Source organism: Anomalospiza imberbis, chromosome 1 (assembly GCF_031753505.1).
Source record: "Anomalospiza imberbis isolate Cuckoo-Finch-1a 21T00152 chromosome 1, ASM3175350v1, whole genome shotgun sequence".
Lineage (NCBI taxonomy): Eukaryota > Metazoa > Chordata > Aves > Passeriformes > Viduidae > Anomalospiza > Anomalospiza imberbis.
Genome location: NC_089681.1, coordinates 101,612,930 through 101,633,177, shown reverse-complemented (window position 1 = coordinate 101,633,177; position 20,248 = coordinate 101,612,930). Strand labels below are relative to the sequence as shown.

General features: G+C 34.8%; 1 protein-coding gene across 1 annotated transcript in view; it reads right to left on the bottom strand.

Annotated features, from left to right (window-relative positions):
• Window positions 1–20,248, bottom strand: part of CNTNAP2 (contactin associated protein 2) — a 1,020,441-nt gene that overhangs the window by 980,921 nt on the left and 19,272 nt on the right. The window lies entirely within an intron of this gene.

Genomic DNA, 20,248 nt, shown 5'->3' with positions numbered 1-20,248 from the left:
AAACAGGTCTCAGGCCAGAAGGGAAGTCTGATAGGTATCTGCTAGGTCTTAGATATTAGGCAAGATATGAGGCTTTTAACTCAGATTTGCAGAAACACTGAATCTCCTGCAAACTGGTAGCCATCCTACTCACCTCACTATGGAGTCTTACGTTCTAGCTACAATTCTGGGTTAGTCAAGCTACAATTTGTTATTACAAGAATTAATGGCACTATAAAGAGAACTTGGCTCTCTGCCTGAGAAGAAATCCAGTATCGAGTCTTTGTTCAGACTCAAGGCACAGCAAAGATTTAGTATGCCAGATGAGTGTCATAACTACTAAGTTATTAGTAACCACAAAAAAACCTCACATTTAATGTTCATTCTTTGGCTGCCAGAACAATTCTGAAGCCATCAGTACTTCAGGATTTGATTCAATAAGCCCTGATGGAAATCACTGCCTTACAGTTCAGATAACTTAGATTGGAGATTGAGCTTTTTTTGGGAGGTGTTGGGAGACAGGCGGGAGGAGAGGAGAGTGGAACTGTGAGAACTGACTTTTGAGATGTGCTGCCTTCCCAGTGAAATCACGCTAAACCTCACAGAGAGGAAAACCACCTCCCCATTCCCCCACTTTGCACTCCAGTTGTTGCTCCCTGCCTCCCAGCTCTCCCTGCTCCTAGCCTACCTCTGTCTGAACAGGACTTTCCACTTGTGATGGGAAAGTGTTGCAGTCAGTTCCTTTCCACACTGAATCTTGCCTCACATTTCCAGTTTAAAAAGTCACTCTGCTACACATTTGAAATGCATCAAAAGTGCAAACCAGAAGCATGTCAAAGATTAAAATTTTTATGTTTTGTTAATAAATTACACCTGAAACATCCTGTGAAGAAAATTATTTTCTCTCACTTTTCCAACTGCCTGCCTTTGATTATTTGCAGAATGCTATGTACCTCTCCACAGCACACAGACTGATCTTTTCCAGTCAGCTTCTTTCTGGTGTTAGTGTCAGTGAGATAAAAGAGGCTAAGGTCAACTCAAATGTTGAAAGTAAAAATGTAGTGTATAAAATGTATATTTAACTCTTTTTTGTCTCAGTTCTGTTTTCAGCCATCCATGCAGAATGCCTTTTCTCCATCAAAGGTTCACTCAGCTAATGTGCATAAGGTCTTAAGAGATGTTTTAAAGTGTCAGCCTCTTCCTTGCATCAGGTAAAATTAGAATTTCTTTTCATTGCTATGAACTAGGAATTGGGGAGACATTTTTTAAAAGTATTACAAAATGTTTTAATTATTCAAATAATAATGACTGTAGAAGCAGAATTCTTCACAGGCTCTCTCTTCCCCTCTAATTTCAAGGAAATTTCTAAACTTTAGTGGAAACAGAACCCTCTCCTCTATTGTTTTAGCTCTTGCGTTTGTAAGCATTGCTGTATTATTCCTGGTGAAAGTTCAAACTCTTTTTATAGTATCTCCAGCTATGAAGTACATGTTTTGCATATCTTTTACAATCCTTGTTTTTCTACAGCAGCTTCAGTTTTAGATTTTGCTAAGAATGAAGAAAAAAATTCTGAACAACAAGGCAGATGAACTTTGCAGCAGATTTCCGGAAGATACCCCTAAACCTCTATTAATAAAAGTTTTAAGAAAAAGGTTTATAAATTTATCAGGAATTATGTAGTCATGATTCAGGTAAAGAGAACAGTAGACTTCTTGAGAATTGGACCAGTCAGTCCTAGTTTTTAATTTTTTGCTTTCAGCAAGATCAAAATCCAAATACGCATTATATGTTCATTGTACATTCCTTCCTGACTGTATGTCCCAACAGCTGAAATGAGTGATTTCTAGGACTCAGATCTCACTTTTCTGCATTTTGTACCATGCCTTCACTGTTCCCAAATCCATTAAACCTACTTTTTTTCCTACATCAACTCTACTTCCTTGTCTTTTATTACATATTAATTAGTCCTTTCTCAGTAAAATGAACCATTATCACCACTTAAAAATTTGCAGACTTTCCTTTTTCACTCTTTTTATACCCTGTTTTCTGACTACTTAGCCCACATTCCTCACTTTTTAAAGCATGCTTTGAATGTGGTTCTTCTTTCTTTGTATCTGTCCATCTACATAGAAATTGCTTTTTATTTCCTCCTCAGTCTGTGTAAGTGCAATTTCCTTGAGCATTCCCCAACACAGCTGGGCACATGCTAAGTTTTCAATAGACACTTAAATGTCCTTGAGTTCAGTCAATATAAGCAAACACTCAACCTTAATTACATAGAAATTATCTTGAACAATAGTTTATTACTGGGCATGTCTATTAGCATTATGAAAAATCTGAACCACAGTACTAAACTTCTATTTTTCCATAAAGTTTTAGAGAAAAATTTGATGCACTAAGCCTGAAATATAATGATGGAATGATTAGTAGGCTCCTATTGACACATATAATTGTGGTTATCTAATGCCATTGTTCAGAGGCACCAGCCTTGACCCTATAGATGTGATATGTAACCCAGTGTTGACCTACCCTTCTGTAGCAGCAGCTGATGTCTGCATGCAAGTGGCAGTAGGCACAGGTTTTTAGGCCATTTCACCCACAACACCTTTAATTGTATCTGTTTTCAAAGTGTATTTCAACATTCCTATATATATCCTGGTAAAAAAGCAGAGAGATAGGGTTCTGACTCTAGTTTCAGACCTCTGCAAAAGTCATGAAGGTGTGCACTGTAGTACTTATCAAGACCAGCACATAGGCCAGAAGCACTGCATGCCATACTCATTTATATAATCAACATACACTTTTCATTTGTCTTCTAAGACACATAGCTGTGCTGAAGTGATAGAAAGACACCTATAACCTTGTCTAAATTCAGCACTAGACACTATTCTGGAACTACTCAGCTAATACCAAAAAGCAAGCACAATCTCTACTCTAGAATGATATCATTGCTCCAGTTTTTTTGAGTAGTAATTTTGTTCCTTGTCTCTTGCACAGGAGTGTGTTCCAGATGGCCTACACTTAACTTTGCTGATGGAGATACATGACAAAACAGAAGACATGAGTCTATCAGAAGATTCCAAACCATATTCCTATAAAAATATCTCAATCGGTCTCAATCGGTCTTGTACACTTGTTCAATTAAAGTGAAAAGTTGTCTTTATTTTTCTGAGCTGATGGCTTCTCTTTACTGTATGATGTAATCAAATTGTTACTTGTATGTAAAGAAGTTGTATTTATATAACAATTACAGAATGCGTCCTTTTTCCCAATTTTTTAAAATCAATTTTATTATTAATCCATATAGTGCATGATAAAGACTCTTCTGGAACAGATCATTGGTGTGAAATCTATACTAAATTAAAAATTCAGAATTATCAGAATAGCTATTTTCAAAGATCAGCCAAACATTTGTATTTTTACATTTCTAAAATATCTTATAAAAGTCTCCACATTCCTGCGAAAAAATCCTTTGGGATACAAATTTCATGGTTCAGAAAATTTGAAAGAATAAAAATAAATTTGGACTCACAGAAATGTGAAATATTTTCCTGACTTAAAAGAAAAATTTGCTTAGAATGGATTAATGGCTAAGCAATAATATAAAAGAATATATGGTTTTAAGTTTCAGTAACAAAAATAGTTTTTACTATTTTAATCTTAATTTATTTCCCATTACTTTCCTCTGTTTTACAGAATTTAGTAGGACCTTAGAAAACAGCTAGTGTGCTTTTTAGACAGTATTAAGAAACAATAAACTTAGTGAGGTTATTTATGCCTAAACTGCATACAGTTATAGAAAAAATGTTAGAAAACATGGTCATATACATGCACAAATTTCAGCATACGAAATTCCTCAAAATTCTAAATTTTATTGGACAATATGCTTTTAAGCAGACATTTTCTTAAATTCCTGCTCTCAGTTACATCTTTTCTGCATGAAAAATTCCATTTCACTGCTGTCAGAAAAGTAATTGAATCTCTTAGTGCCTAAAGCATCTACTCTCTTCTGCCTGCACTGATATAGTTCTCATCCACATGAATGAAGATTATGCACACATGGGGTGAGAATTCAACTTTTTTCTGCCATTCCATGGCAAAGAATGTGGCAGGATGTGGTACATATGTGTCCCTCCTTCTATCCTCCTCACAGGCTAACAAGAGTTTCCACATACCCTCCTTTCACCTGCAGATCTTCAAGTGCTCTCCATTCTTATAATGTGGCCAAGGGTTATTGGGTTTGGAGGATTTTTCCTTATGTGTTATGCACTCAATAGAAAATGAAGTTTAATAAGCCAATGCTAAGATGGTCTGCTACCAGTCCTTTCATGACTGGGAGAGAAACTGGTAGAAAATATAAGCTTAACCATTTTCATTCAATTTATATTTCAGGACAAAGAAGCAAAATATATCTTTCTGTCCAAAAAAGAGTTGAAAAGCTGAATTACTTTCATATTAATCTGAGCGCAGGGCTAATGTGGAAGATAAATTATGCAAATGTTAAAATGACAAGAAAAGTTGAAAAGACATGCATTCATCCTCATTGTTTATCTTAGTGCTCAGGAAAGCATGGCAATTCTACAGAATAGTAAAGAAATACAATATCATAAAACCAATCTAATTGGTTGTCAGTTTCTGCTGATGGAAAAAGCACCAACCTAACAGCAACACTAACTTGGAGTACTAGGTTACAGTAATTATAGGGTATCTTGATTTCATCCACACAAATTAATTGTAGTTTAGCTCTGCTCTAAGCCAAGAATATGAATGATAATTTGCAGATTATCTCTGAATGATGATGCTTTTGCCAAGCATCTCATAAAACAACGCTAAAGAAATCCAGTATAGACTAAGTATAGACTATGAAAGTACAGGAAGATGCGAATCAGCATAATTTGTAGTAACTTTAGTTGTGGGAATTCACAGTTAAATTTTTGTTGCTTTCATTACAGTGTAGATTGAAATTCATCCAATGAAAAGCCTAGAGTTTCACTTTTTGTGAATAATATTTATATAAATTCAAATGAGAATGCATTTTCTGATTCCAGACTGTCAAAAGTTAAAATATAAATGTAGTGAAGTAGAGAAGTACATGAAAAAATGAGCAACACGAACGGACTCCTACTTTTCAAAATAGAACAAATAGCAAGTTATTGATGTCTTAACAATTGATCAACTTTCCAGGTATTTTTAGAACTCTAATGCAGTAATTTAAGAAAAAGTTACCTAAATAGCTATTGTTCTTGTTTCTCTTTATAATGTAAATTTCAATGAGTTCAAGTCATTAATATTTTTAGTCTCACATTGATTCTCTGAAACTGAAACTTTGATCATAAAACTCTACTCAAAGTGATCTCTGAAATTCCCCATACAATACATTATGGCCAAGGCAAGAGAAACTATTGTTAGCCCAACAGTATTCTGAAATTGAACTCAGCTTTAGTGAAAATGAGAAAAAGCCAAGGACTACTTAGGTAGATACAGTAGCCAGCATTCTCTGAAATGACTGTCAATGAAATATCCTCAGGACTGCCCAAATGTAAAGGGTGGTACTTTTCTTATGTCACTTTTAAAAGATATCTTAGGCTGTACACCAACAAATTGGTGCCCTAAAATTGGTGACCTAAAATTGGTGCCGTAAAAAGACAAATTCCACACCCCTTTCTGGGATAAAGATGTAGTTCAATTTATTATGAAACAGGTAAATTATTGAGGACTTAATGGCTGCGTTTTGAGAACTTCCAATAGCTATTTTATCTTAGCTACAGCAGTTCAGATGTGTGCATACATGCTGAATTGTACAGTGCCAGATCAGATTTTGTTTTTTTTTCCCAACAGTTTGGTTTGGAAGCGACCTTTAATAGTCATCTATAGTCCAGTACCATTCTGCAGTGAGCAGGGACACCTAGAAGATATAAAAGGTACCGTAAGATACAAGAAAGTTTTTTAAAAGTATGATCAACTGCACATGATGTGCTAATTCTGAAATTGTAATTATAGTCAGCTAGTCAGTTCTGAATGAGAAATGTATTGCTCCTCCTTTCAGGAAATTACCTCACATTATGTTACAGGGAGGAGTATAATAAAAAAATGCAAATAATGATGGCTCGGCTTCTCAGTCCCTTGGTGCACAGAATTCCATGTGGAAATTTTCCAGGCAGGCCACTGGAACTAGCTAATTTTTCTTCTACTCCTATTATGCAGAATTTTAACTATCCAAGCTTCCTCTTCACATAAGAACAAAATTCCTCTCCAGATTTCTCACTGAAATTACTTTACATCTATAATAAATACTTTAACAAAGAAGTATGTGCTTAAACTTTCCAAAATGTCATATCTAAACTGACCTAGCGACAAAGAAATCCAAGTTTTCTGTAGAGCAAACAAAATGACATTATAAATTGCATAATGTGCAACACGGATGGTGTTTAAACATAACTGAGATTTTCTATGAAGATAAAAAATTATCCCAGAATGCTTTAAATTTTTTTATTTTATTTTTTCACACATTTTGTAGACTTCAGTTATTTGTTTCACTAGCTAGGGCCCAAACACCTTCTTCTAATAAGTATAAAATTACCTGTCTACAATTTTAGAAGGGATTCTTTGCAATCTAGTCAACCCTTAATTTCTTTATGGCTTTCAAATTGCATATTTCAAGCAATTAATTACTTTTGGATTATAACTGAATTATGAACTAGCCGAAAAAGTAATGCACTTTCAAAGACAAATATATCCCTCAGTATTTGATTAAAGAAGGGAAGAACAGAAAGACACTCGTAATACTCCACCTTTCATCATTTTCTTTCTGCCTTATCAGGGAACCTCACTATAAAAAACCAACCAACCAAATAAATGAATAAATAAATAAAAAACCCACTAAGAAATTATCATGAAAGAAGGCTTTACCACCTCAGAGTCACACAAAATAGCTGCCAGCTGAGGTCACTGGCTTCCAACAGTTGCAGCACCTGACCTTGAATGACTTTTGACAAGACACTAATAGCACTAATGACATCAAATAAGACTTTGTAGCAGTTTTACTGGATCAGCAGTTTCACTGATGAGGTGATGTATCTCTTAAGTACTAATTTGCAATGAGATGTTGCGCAAATTACTGTTTGCAGGGTTCCAGTACTCAGGGTGGGAGGGAGGGTGCATAATAGGCGTTATGGACTTACACCCAAAGCATTAAATATATGGGCTGTATTTTCATTTACTCTTGAAATGTGGCCATGGCTGCAGGTAAAAAAGAAAAAAAATATGAACAGTAATAAACACAAAGGAACAAATCAGGTATTAAATTGTGTATTTACAACACATTAATAATGCTCAGGAGACTTCTTGCTTCAGGCTTCATTGTGGGAAGCAGTTCCCAAACAGATAAAAGGGTGTCAATGGGTGTTTTACAGCAAGTTCTGCTGGCTGCAACAAAATAGCTAATATAGATTGAAATTATGTTAGGCATTTTATGAAACTTTTCTGATTCAGGTAGTGACTCTTAAGGGACTGATTCAGTGGCAATCACAGCCCAGCCAGTTCCATCAGACTTGTCGTGGCAGTGGTGTGGATAAATGAGCTCTGCCATGAATCATCCAGTTCTAAAAAAGGCTGACATCCTTCTGTGCACTAAAACAACTTCTTAAATTATTTTTTAAGGGAAACCTCTCTATGAAAATGAATAATGTGACTATGTATGAGAGTGCACATGAAAAGATTAACTCTGGAAAACAAAAAGAAAATTTCATTGCAATAACTCCTAGTCCTAATCATATTTCTTTTAATTGCTCATTTCAGGGTGTTATTAGAGATTCACATTTACATGTAAGACATTGATGTTTGGTATTATTAGAAACTCTATATGGATTTTAAATATAATTTGTACCTGAAGAAGTAAAAATTATTTCAGCTAGCTAGTTGCAGGACTTGAATTAGCTTGACATTAATTAGAATAGTATTATTCATTAGTTACAGATTCCCAGGCAGCAATGGACTTCACAATTTTTCCTATGGCAAAGTCTTAAAACCCATTTCATAAAAGACTCAGTAAATTATTTGGTGAAGAAAAAACAGACCTTCCTGACAGAAAATTAATCAGCACACAGCAAGCCACTGACTGGATGAGAGGATTATCTGTAACCACCTAGCAAAAAAGTTATTAAGTTGGAATAGTTTTTCATCAGAAAATGCTGATTCAATATAAAAAAGAATATTCTGTATATCTGCATCACCAAAAATCTAATGAAAGTAAAGGAATATTTTTTTTTCCTCAGCTTTAACCAATGACCTTTTAATTGTCACTGTATCAGTGTTATTAATTACAGTGATCAAAATAAGATTTAAGAAATGCTACTGGGAATGTTTAGAGGTATAATATTTTGATAATGTGAAGAAGTAAAAAGAAGGAACATGGGAAGAAACCTTGCAGAACACTATTCCACTCAATTTCTGCTTAATGTTAAATGTTGTTTTGACATGTAAGTAAAAGTATTCTATTTAGACTATTTTGATAATAACATAATAATAGTTAAGAAACTGAAAATACTGTACCAGTTTACTCTTTTCAAAGCAAAAGATCATAAATTCTGTTTTACCAGTAAAATGTTACCACAAATTTTTTGTAAGTATTTGCAATTCATTTTGTTTGTTTGTTTATTTCTATCAAATAGGAATTTCAGGCATTATTAGATCAGGTAACCCCTCTTATGTGTCTTGTCAATTACACACAAGACTTTTAGCATACCATGATTCCTTTGGGTTTTTTAGGCTTCAAGATAATGTGTCCTACTTCTTCAGATTCCACCCATATTGGCATTAGTGTGATTAAGAAACAAAATATTAATCTTGTACTTGATCCACCAATGCACAAAAGTCACTGTGTGCCAACAACCAACATCAAAACATAATAAAACTTGCTACACTCAGAACTATATTCGTTTGTCAGTCAGCATGTCCTTTCTGCAACCTCAAATACACCCTAATTATTGCTGTTACAAGTGGCCTCAGATATAGCTATAAAAATGATGAAATAAAAAGTAAATTCTTTCACAACACAAGCTAGTTACCTAGTTCTTACAAGTTTTGTAATGGATTTCTTGAAGTTCAGCTTCTTTGAGATAAATTTCTCAAACTTCAGACAGACAAGTATTGGCAGCTGAAAGCGACAGAACTCCAAGGTTTGCAAATTGGGCTGGAAGTGTTATGGAAACAGATTTCTGTTCTGCATATTTTAAATTCCTGAGGAGAACTCAGTATTAAAGATGCAAACTGCAAACAAACAAACAGCCTTATTTTTCCAGGTTAAAAAAAAAAGTTAATATGGCTTGTTTGTTTGCTTGCTTGCACTAGGATTTGGGAGATATGAATGGCAGATTTTTGGTTTATCAAACTCTGCTGACTCAGTCTTTATTCTATTTGTTACTTCTGAGTTGCAGGGACACATTTCTTTCCCTCTGTAATTTTCTGACATGCCAGAACATTAACATACTGAAAGAAATATCTAGGACAAGAAAAATAAGCAGTTGCATTCTGTGTTTTATTATTGGTTTGCTGTCGTTGCTGCTTTAAATGCATTATGCCTCAAGTGATCATATTATTAAATAATATATTGACCTAGTAATTTATGGTTAGATGTCAATAAGGTTTATTTTACAGTAATGCATTAATTATATTATACCATCACTCCTTCATATGTCCTAAAGATATGTAAAACTGGTAACAAGGGCTTGGGCAATCACAACCTTGAGAAAAGCAGTTAAAAAAAAAAAAAAAAAAAGAAAAACAAACAGATAAGAAAAAGAAACCCTAGAAAGAGAACAATAAACTCTGTTAGGAAAATATTAACTTCTCTAGTACCCTCCTGAGCACAAAAAAGTACTTTTCCCCTCCACACCAACAGGCAGTTAACTGGCATGTTAACAAGCTACATCAAGACCTAATAAGGCAGTGTCATTACCATGATTATCACCTTATTAATAATTCACTGATTGGTAGAAGTACAGTACTTATGGGATTTTAATGCATCATTTTAAACATGAAGAGAATATTATTATAATACTTATTAAGGTGATGTCTGCTGAAGTAAAATTTGTAGCACATATATTTGTATTTTCTTAGTACAGCTAAATAGCCTACATTCTCCAATGTAGAAACAGTGCTTAATATAATGTCTTGCTATTATGCAGTAATCTGTGATTAGGTTTTCAGGGCATTTGGAATTGGATCAAGCAACAGTCTTAAGTTCCTCACTTAAGCAAAATATGGGTGTTTACAACTAAGGAAATTATTCACTCAAATACAAAAAGCAATAATAAAAACAACTTTCTTTATTTCACATTACAGTGTGGCCTGATAAAATGTACCATTAGTTTTAGAAGAGGGATAGAAACTCAGGACCTCTGCTTTGAAGGATCACTTCAGCTCAATCAGGTTCTTGCAGGTTTATCACTGCTGAATCTTTCACTGTTCTCTCAGGGCACAGCTTCAGCCAAAGAGAGGATAGAAAGGAGCAATTCAGCTAAGCCAGGAGAATATGGCAATGAATACAAAGTGTGGGCCTAAACCCCTTTTAAGTTTGGGATGGGGGAAAGTGCCACATCATGTTTAATTTAAAGCAATCTCACTAAACTATAAATACGTTTTTTATTCTCATGTTACATGTAGTGAGCTGTATTATTACAAACTGAAATTTATTGCTTTATTTATAATCACCTAGAGATGTTTTGATGCAAAACCTATTGAAGTTTATAGTAAAAATTTCATTGACTCCATCAGGTTTTGGATTGAGCCCATAGACTTTCATTTGAGAGATCAGTGTGAGAAATTAAGGGATTATCTCATTTGAAGATCATTCAGAAATCTCAAAGAGATTTATTTTAAGAAACAGAAGACTTGCTATGCTTTGCAACAGTTAACTCTTAGTTGATTCTTTCAGACTGATAACTGTTGTGGCCAATTGTGAGCAAATGTGAGCAGTTATTGGAAAAAGTTTAAAATCTATCTTAAAAAATCACTTTGAATGGGTTTTCTGGGAACTATGTATTGGACCCTGCTGGCTTCAAGGCCTGCTAGTGGGGCTGATTATTACCATCTCATGCTCTGTTTCCATTTTCAAAGTTCAGTCCTAGGTCTACATGTGAAATATTTATACCTTCTGCAAAGAACCAGTTTATTTGCGCAATGAGTCTATGTTGAAGTGATGTACACTGGTTTGTTCAGTCTCCTCTTTTCAAATATGATGTGGTCACTGCTGCAATGTAAAAGTTGACATTTTTTGGCTGAGGGATAAAGCTAATCAGATAAAACCTAGTAAGATACACATATAACACACCTGAAAGTTTAATACCGAATGTGAATTAGCCAGAAAATAAATATTCTGGGCATCCAAAAGAAGTTGTTTTTTTGGGTTTTTTTCTTGATTAGAAATAGTAAACCTATATTACTACCATCAATCCTAGATGCTTAAATAAGATGCCAAAAAAAGTAGTCCAGCTAACTTAGATTTTGGATAAAGATAAGTAACTCAGGAGATCAATTTATAACTAATGTGGGAAGATGCACTAAAAGAATTTCCACATTTATTATGAAGTGAGTCTACGGTTCAAACCCAGGATGCAACATCTACCACCCTACCAGGACTTTAATTTGGACTTCTGAATGTCTTAAGTTTGGTCACCAGCAGCTAAATTTATAGAATGAAAGAATTAATTAATAAATTAAACTAATGAATGTTGTTAGACAAAGTAGCAGAGAACATGGACAGAATGTTGTTTTGGTTCTTATTGATAAAAGCTTTATAGTTTTTTCTTCAGGAAATCAGACATTGCTGTTATTTGTACTATTTTGTTGGATATAGCTGTAAAGTGGTAGATGCTTGTAAATGTACAGGAAAAATGAAAATCAGAACTTGAAGAAAAACCATAGAATTTCAGATATTCATGAAAGTCCAGTTTGGCACACTGAGATAAAGGGTCACATAAGACAGATTTTGACTGCAAGCCACTAGTTAAAGTAAGTAGTTATGCCATCCAGGACAATTATTACTTCAACATCAGTTTTACAAGTTGCATACCCTATTTTTATGTGGTATGTATCTGGATGAATAGATTTACATATTTTTATTCCAAAAGTTTTGGGGTTTTGGGGGAGGGGGAGGTTAAGTCAATAACACTTATTTTGTGATATTGGAAGTTACAATTTCAGATTTGGCATTGCTGCAGCTCCAGAATGGCACTCCCAATCCAGAGCACACTCTACTCCGCTGAGAGAGACAAGAGGTAAGGATTGTAGGTTAAGAGATGAAATTTTTACTGGAAACAGCAATGAGACAAGTAAATGAACAGGAATAGCAGTAATATTAATAACAAAAGTGTACCAAAAAAAGGTGCAGAGCTCAATCTGACCACGCCATCCAAACTTGTCTCTATGGCATTACCCCACTGCTCTGTTCACCACATTTGTTCACTGAATGACACTCATTGAAAGGTGGCAATTGCTAAATATTGGATATTAAAAATATCTAACCAGTAAAGAAAAGTATTAGATATTTCACACATTTTAATCAAATTCTACAAGTATTTAATATAAAAAGCACCAATAATTTAAGACTATTCTCACAAAAAATATATTAACTTTTAATAGAAGCATCACGGTTGCTTTATAAATTCACAGCTCATTTTGCCACACAGCTACTGGGTATTTTAAAAAGGTATATTATCCTAGCAGTAATTTCCTTCAGGCAGCACCAGAGGTAAAATAAATCAACTTCCCTCAACTAACTTTAGAGGCCATAACAAGCAGAAATAGGTCATAGTCATCTTAAATAACTTTGTCCAGTCTTGATTTGTCTTCAGGAACCAGATATACATCAACAGCTCTGGACATACTGACATAAAACTCAGAATATAAACTGGGAAGAATCAGCATGGAAACCTAATTAATATGCCATATTGGGAATTGGACATCTGCACATTCGTGTTTTCTATCTGGTTTCCAGGTAGAAAAGTACAGTTCTCAAGGCAGGCCGAAATCATAGGGTTGCACAGAAAAAAAGAAAAAAAAAAAAAAACCAACAAACATGCTTAGTGCTCTCATTTTAATATAGAACTGAGCTCCTCATGTACATATACTCCCAGCTCCATATACTCCATAGGGAACACCCTCCAAGCCTCCTTTGTGTTTCAAGAGTGTAGGATGACAAGAGAATTTGTGGATGTATAGAAAAAATAGTTCCAGCTCAAAACAATGCACTTCTTACTTCCAGGATCATTCCAATTGTTAATTTGAACAATCCTGTGTACTTGTTACTAAAAGGGGAAGTAAGCAGCTGGTTTCAGGGCACTTGTAGATTTTGCCCCAGCTGGTGGTGGGCAAAGGCCCTTCATCACGCTAAAGGCAGGTTGCAGTTTTGTCAGGTAAAGCCTTGGCTTCCTTTCTTACAACATTCAGGGACTTCAGGGCAGTTTCACCATTTTTCTTTTCTAGTCCCATTTGACATGGAGCTCACAAATGGAAAAAGTGCTCCTCTGGGGCTTCAAACCCATTCTCTGCTGAGCCTTGTTACAACCATTACGTTCTTTACGTCTTTCCTGACTGGCTACCTTGGCTCTGCCGTCCTGTTTTCTATCTATAAGACCAGGTAGATTTCCACAATGTCCTTGCTGGCAAGCTTATAGGTATAGTATGTAGCTATCCCCAGTATGCACATGTAGGCCTTGCTCAGATGCTTGTGCAGCTAAATACTGAGAATTTCCAGGGATGAAGATTTCTTAACTTTTTGGACAACCTGTTCCAATATCTTCCTACTCTGAAATGAATTTTTGGTAGTATTTTTTCAGAATTTTTATTGCTGTAACTTGGGATTTTTGCCCCTTTTCCTAATGCTGGAAAGACCCTGGCTCTATGCTCTCTGCATTCCACCATTAGATACTTGAATACTATAAAAATAGCTGCCTCTCTTTAGCTTTCTATACTAAAAGCTTTGCAAAAGCATTTCTCTGGGCCTCTCCTAGTAGATTGTGTCCATCCAGACACCTTGGTTGCTTTCTGCTGGAGTAGGTCCCATAGGTCAATGTACTAGAAGTACAAAGTTGCACTAAGTACAAAGTTGCACTCCAGGTACTTTTCTGTATTCTTTCCTCCAAGATCAGAGCTCATATTTTCAGAGTCTAAGCACATTATATGTGCTTCACATGCGGAGATAATGGGAAATGGGATTTTTAAGAAAGTAAATGCTCCATAAAAACCACCATTTGGTCAGTTTACTCTCTACAAGAGCACAACAATTTTAAAGGCACGAAAGATCAGAACTAAAATTAATAATTAGATCATTATTGCAACAATGATGATCATGAGAGAGAACAGTAATGGATGCCTAGGAAATGTGTGAATCAAGTCTGATTTTTATGCCCTTGCTCTCCCTCATAATATTCTGAAATGTATTTCCTCCAATATATTTTCACCATTTTCTGTGAAGCAAGTTAAAAATAGAAAATCAAATGGATATTCAGGTATTTATAAAAATCATTTCCCACAAACATACAAATAGAGAAAGTCCTCAAAACACTCATTAAGTAGTTTATGTTTTTATAACGAAAACAAAATAGTTTTTAAAATAATTTCTTTTCTCCTTAAATTGTATTTAAGATAAAGATCAACTTTAAAAGTCATTTTTATGAATTATCTCCCTGAAAAATGATAGCTGATTTGCATGCTAATGCAACAAATGCTGTGCCAATGTTTTCAATGTTTTTTTTTTTATTGTACACCTTATAGTAGCATATTCAACGTTATGAAGCATTATGGGAAACTATAGATAACAATAAAGATTCTTATCATTGAAGGGTTTGGGATGGAGACACATGTTCAAAGCATCTGAATCAAAATCTAGAACACATGAAGCTGACTGAAAAATACACAATAAGGCCTGGTGCTGCAACATTTTTATATAACTCTTAGATTTAGTGGCCAAACACTTGAAATGGTTTTATTTTTCTCAGAACTGTATAACTGTATTCCCCACATTTACACTTCAGCAGAGAAAAGTGTTTTCTCCTGTAAACTATGAATACTTTTAAGATAGAGGAAAATGGAATCCTCCTTTCTCTGTCTGAAAAGAGCTGATATTGACAGCAGAGTAGGGCAGCAGCACAGCAGAGCTTGTTCTTGGACCAATTTCCATAGCCCCTGGGAATGTACTGTAAAGAATTTCAGTAAACAATTATGCTTGCACAAACAGATTCAAGCTGCTATAAATCACTGCACTTCTTGTTCTTAAACAAAACTATTTAATTTATCCACTTCTTGTTTTTGACAGGCTGTGGCAGGAGGAGAGAGTGAGAGACAGCTGTGTTGCAGCTTCACTGTTTTGAAAGCTTAAGAGTTCCTAATGTTTCTGTGCCACAATCTCTGCATACTTTAGACCACAACTCAATAGATTTTTTCCCCCAGAAGTTTTGTAGTAAACATGATATATGAGTAGGTGAAAAGATGGAAGAGTTGGAATTCAATATGAGAGTGGATCTTGAGATACCCATGACACATTCTTATATATGTTGAGGTAAGGCAACAAACTGAAGAGGACTTAAAGTTTTACTATGGCCCAAGACATATCAATGTATCTGAATGGAGGGTGTCAAAAGGATGGATCCAGGCTCTTCTCAGTGGTGCCAAGCAATAGGACAAGAGGTAACAGGCAGAAACTGATGCACTGGAAATTTCATCTGAGTATGAGGAAGAACCTTTTAACTGTGTAGATGACTGAGCAGATTGCACAGAGTGGTTCTGAAGTCTCTCTCATTGGAGATATTCAAGAATCATCTAATCACAATCCTGTGCTCTAGGTTGACCCTTCTTAAGCAGGGAGGTTGGACCAGATGGCCCACTGTGGTTCTTTCCAACCTGACCTATTCTGTGATTCTGTGATTTGTACCAAAATCCTGGTACCGCTGGATTTGTAAGTTTAATACCATCATTGATCCTCCACAACCCTAGATACTGAGAAGCATAAGTTGCACTGAAAGTCAACAAAACATATATTTTTGTGCTATGCCTTAGATTTTACAATGTTTTACTATCATTTCTCCATAACAGAACCACCCTCAAGAAATCCTATTTCTTATAAAGACTAATGAACTTTTAAATAATTCATAACCCTTGAACTGAACAAAATCAATTTTGCCTGTCAACGTAATTTGAGAATGGGGAGATATTAAACCTGAAAGTAACAAAATGTTGGTAGCATCTAAATATGAAAAAGTAATCCGTCCTGTTTCTTAATTCCTCTCTTCTTACATTATAGCACTCCTCTTTTTCCCATCTCTCCATTTTTCCATGTGCTCAGAAAGATAATTACTTCATCTCTTATGCCACTACAGTGGCTTTAAACATCTAAATAATTTTCAGGTGTAGAATAAACAAATCAATTCATTTGCCCAGGAAAAATAAGGAATAGAACTGATACAAATTCAACACCTAAAAGAGGATGAAATAAAGCTGTGGACATGTTTATAATACTGCTGAGGATACTGCTAGTCCTTTACTTAGACTTCACTAACAGAGTGAAGATTACCAGAGATTTAGAACTGACATTATCTTAACCCAGTTTGTGTCAAATACATTGCAACCTTTGTTAATTTGCCATGAATTTAGTTAGAAAGCACTTCTGTAAGTCAGTATTTACAATTCAGTTTCAGGTGTCATAGGACTTTGCTGTCAGGCAAATGGAGCTTAAGGTGAATAATAACACTAATAGGGAGCAAGGCAAGGTTTGTACAGAGAGAGAGGATTTTTTTAAAATTTATATGCTATATATTACTTGGAAAAATCCAAACAAATGTATAGATATGCAGACTTTTTCTAAAATCTGGAAGAGATGCCAAAATTTTCAGAATTTTAAACCATTCATTAAAATTATTTTTCGGGGTTTTACACCTCAAGTATCAATTTAAATGGTTGCTCTGTGAAGAAAAACATTTCAGCCCCTTCTTTCAGAAGGGAAATATTTCATCTCCTTCTTTCTGTTTTAGAAAGTAGAAGAAAAGCTGCTTGACAGTAGGAAAATAGGTTTTGGGGCAAAAATTATATTCTACAGCAATCTGATACAAAATGGACAATGGGAACCAGTCCACTTGACTTACTGCCTCATACCCCTTCTGCAAATCAAGTACATCCTTAATACCCATGCATTCCTTTGCAGTGTGCACATAAAAAGCCTTAAATAGTGTAAGAAGGTATTATGATTAAGAAATGCATGGATTTGGTCGTTCATTCCTTATAAATGTAGGCAATTTCTTATTTACACAAGTATAGATGACTCTGCAGGTACTGCTTACTTGAGTAATGGTTATTGCTTTGAGCACAATGTCTATACATTATTACTAGATCCCTAATCATGGAATGCTATTATTCAGCTATAAATTATCATTATGACTTATATTACATACATACAAGTTAGAATGTAGTGCAGTTTTCTTTAAGATTGATATGGTAGATTTTTACAAAAATAGGAATGCAATGCAAGTAATATTTTGTTTTATACCTTAGAAGTGTGAAAGTAGGTCAAGTTCTGTGCCAAAATATATGTTGAAAACTGTTTTAATTATATGCTGGAATGCTGCAGAAGATTGTATTTACTTCATAAGTCAGCATCAAAACTGTGTTAGGTACATTAAATAGTGGGCACTCTGAAGATGATTAAATGATTGCTCTAACACTTAACGCCTATTCATCATGCATCCAAACTTTCTTCACTGCCAAATAATTGGATGAGATTGTGAACATCTTTTAAATCAAATATCATCTATTAACAGTACAATTATGAAGACTGTATATTTTGATGCTATGCTGTTCTTAAGAAAAAAGCAAAGTTTGTTACAACTTAAAAAGGAAAAGCATTCCCAGATCATCATCAAGTTGATGGTATGGATATCAGTATGCTGAAGATAAAAAGGAACTATTACAACAGTAGGAAAAGAAATTCTGTCTTCCCATACAAAGTTGGAATCTCTTTGGTTACAAAGAAAAAAGTTATAGGGTACTGAGGCAGAGTTTAGGCTATTGAAAGATCGGATGGTTGAAAGAAATTGATTTTTGACAAATTGTTTATCTGAAGAGAGAATTTGTATAAGAAGGGCGTGAGGATGGGAAAACTAATTAAAAAAAACATTCAGATAAGATCAGCTTCCTTAATTGATTACAGAGGAATTTTAAATGAAAATACTTTCAAAGTTTATCTGATAATGTGCTATTGAAAGGCAGTGATCTCATTCGATTTCTAGTTGATTTTTGCATGATTTTATGAATTTAAATATTATGTACTTTGGGATTGTAATGATCAGGTATAATTTAGTAGAAATATGACAAAAAGGACAAAATTCCATGATGCTCAGCAGTTAAGAGAAGTGGGGAGTAAGAAGGAGGTTGGCTTACTATGCTACTATTTTTAATTAAAATTTTCTGATCAAGTAAATAGTACAGTTGTACTCAATAGGCTTCTAATTTTCTATGCTTGTTTACTAAATGATCTGTTAAATGAAAAATAGGGGTTTGATTAATCTTCTGACTTATTCCTTGTACAAAAACTGATCTGAAGCTTAATGTTCCTCTTCTTATTTGAAAGAGAAGCTTTCTTTCATATGTTTGTTCTAAAAAATAATGTTCATCTGAATAATAAGTATTCAGATGAAAATTAACATCTAACCGCCTGGGGGAAAATGTTGTTTGTTGTATAAATAGCAATAAAGTCACTCCCAAAGAGAACTTTTAATACAGATTTAAAAAAAAAAAAAAAGAACACACACAACTATGACTATGACATGCTAGTACTCAAAGATGGCATGAGGATTTAATAGCCCACACACACAGTAAAAACATAGCCAAGATACAAACGTGGATATTTATTTGGTGACACCTTCATTTTTTTGTGCAGCAAAAAACCAGATAGTCACGGTTTAAATATCTAACCCTCTCAGTTCAGTCTCAGTCTGGGGTTAACGCCTCCCCGCAGGAATATTAAAAAGATGGGAATAGGTAATTTTATTTACTGCACACCAAAGTAAGATTATATCTGAGAAGGCATTTGTAAGTTAGGTAGTCAAATTTGCTTTTATTTCTGGTTTATTTAACTCTGGTTTATTAGGACATCCTCAGGAAAGACCACATGCAATGGTTGCTAGCCAAGAGGAAATGGCTGAAGTTAGCTGACCTGCTTTCCCAAATGACTAGTTTCCTTACATTTAACAATTCCCTACTTGGTATCAGTCAATGCACGCATATCCAGTCTGTGATCAAATGAGTCCATCCTTAGGGCTCTGATCAGTTGTAGTATCAACTCTGACCTATATGAAGGGAGATAAAAATTCCTCCTGTGTGTTCACAACTTCCTTCTCAATCAGTGTCAGCTGGCCAACTCCCTGCCAAAACTCTCACTGAAACATTTCATCCATCTTTTAATCACCCCTGGAAATGGTTCTAGGTCTGCCCTAAAGCTCTTAACAATCAGCTTAAAAATTCCCAATTCTTTGCAACAAGGTCTTTAAGGCATCAACCTTTGCACTTGCACAGAACAAATCTTTGCAGTTCTAAAAAATGTCAGCTGCCCTACTGCAGGTAGATCAAAGCAGGAACCTCAATGAGAAATGGGCAGCCTCTTGTGATGGAAATGAAGAATATTATGCCTGATGATTCAAACTACAGCTCTCATGAACTGGTCCCTTGCTCCCAGAAATTGAATTAACAATGAAATTAGTAAAGTCACCCAGTGGACTTGGATCTGCAATCAAGAAGTGGAAGGTTCATGTCTACTTCTGTGTGCAAATGAATGTCAGCAATCAACTAGGTTTATCTCTTAAGTCTTTACTGATCTTATGAGTGATCACATAATCCAGCAACAGTCTAAGTTATTCATATTGTCAACCTGGATCCATATGAAACATTATGTTCCCTTCAAAGTAAAAGTGGCCCTAATAAATTTTATCCTATTTTTTAACTGATTTCTAGATTCCTTTTTCACTGCCCAGTGGACATTTCAAGTGGACATTCCAAGTGGACTTTTATACACCAAGAGGCAGAGCTGCCTCTTCAACACTGCAGAGCCCTGAAGCTCTAGGGCAGTTTACTGCCATGTTGTGCTGATATATCTCCTTGCCAAGATAGTCTCCAATGTTCTGTTTTTTAAAACTTACCAAAATTTTGGAAATAAAAGGGATTTTCAGAAATGATACCCAACAAAGATGCTCATTGCAAGTTAGTCATGTAGTGAATTTTTGAGTTT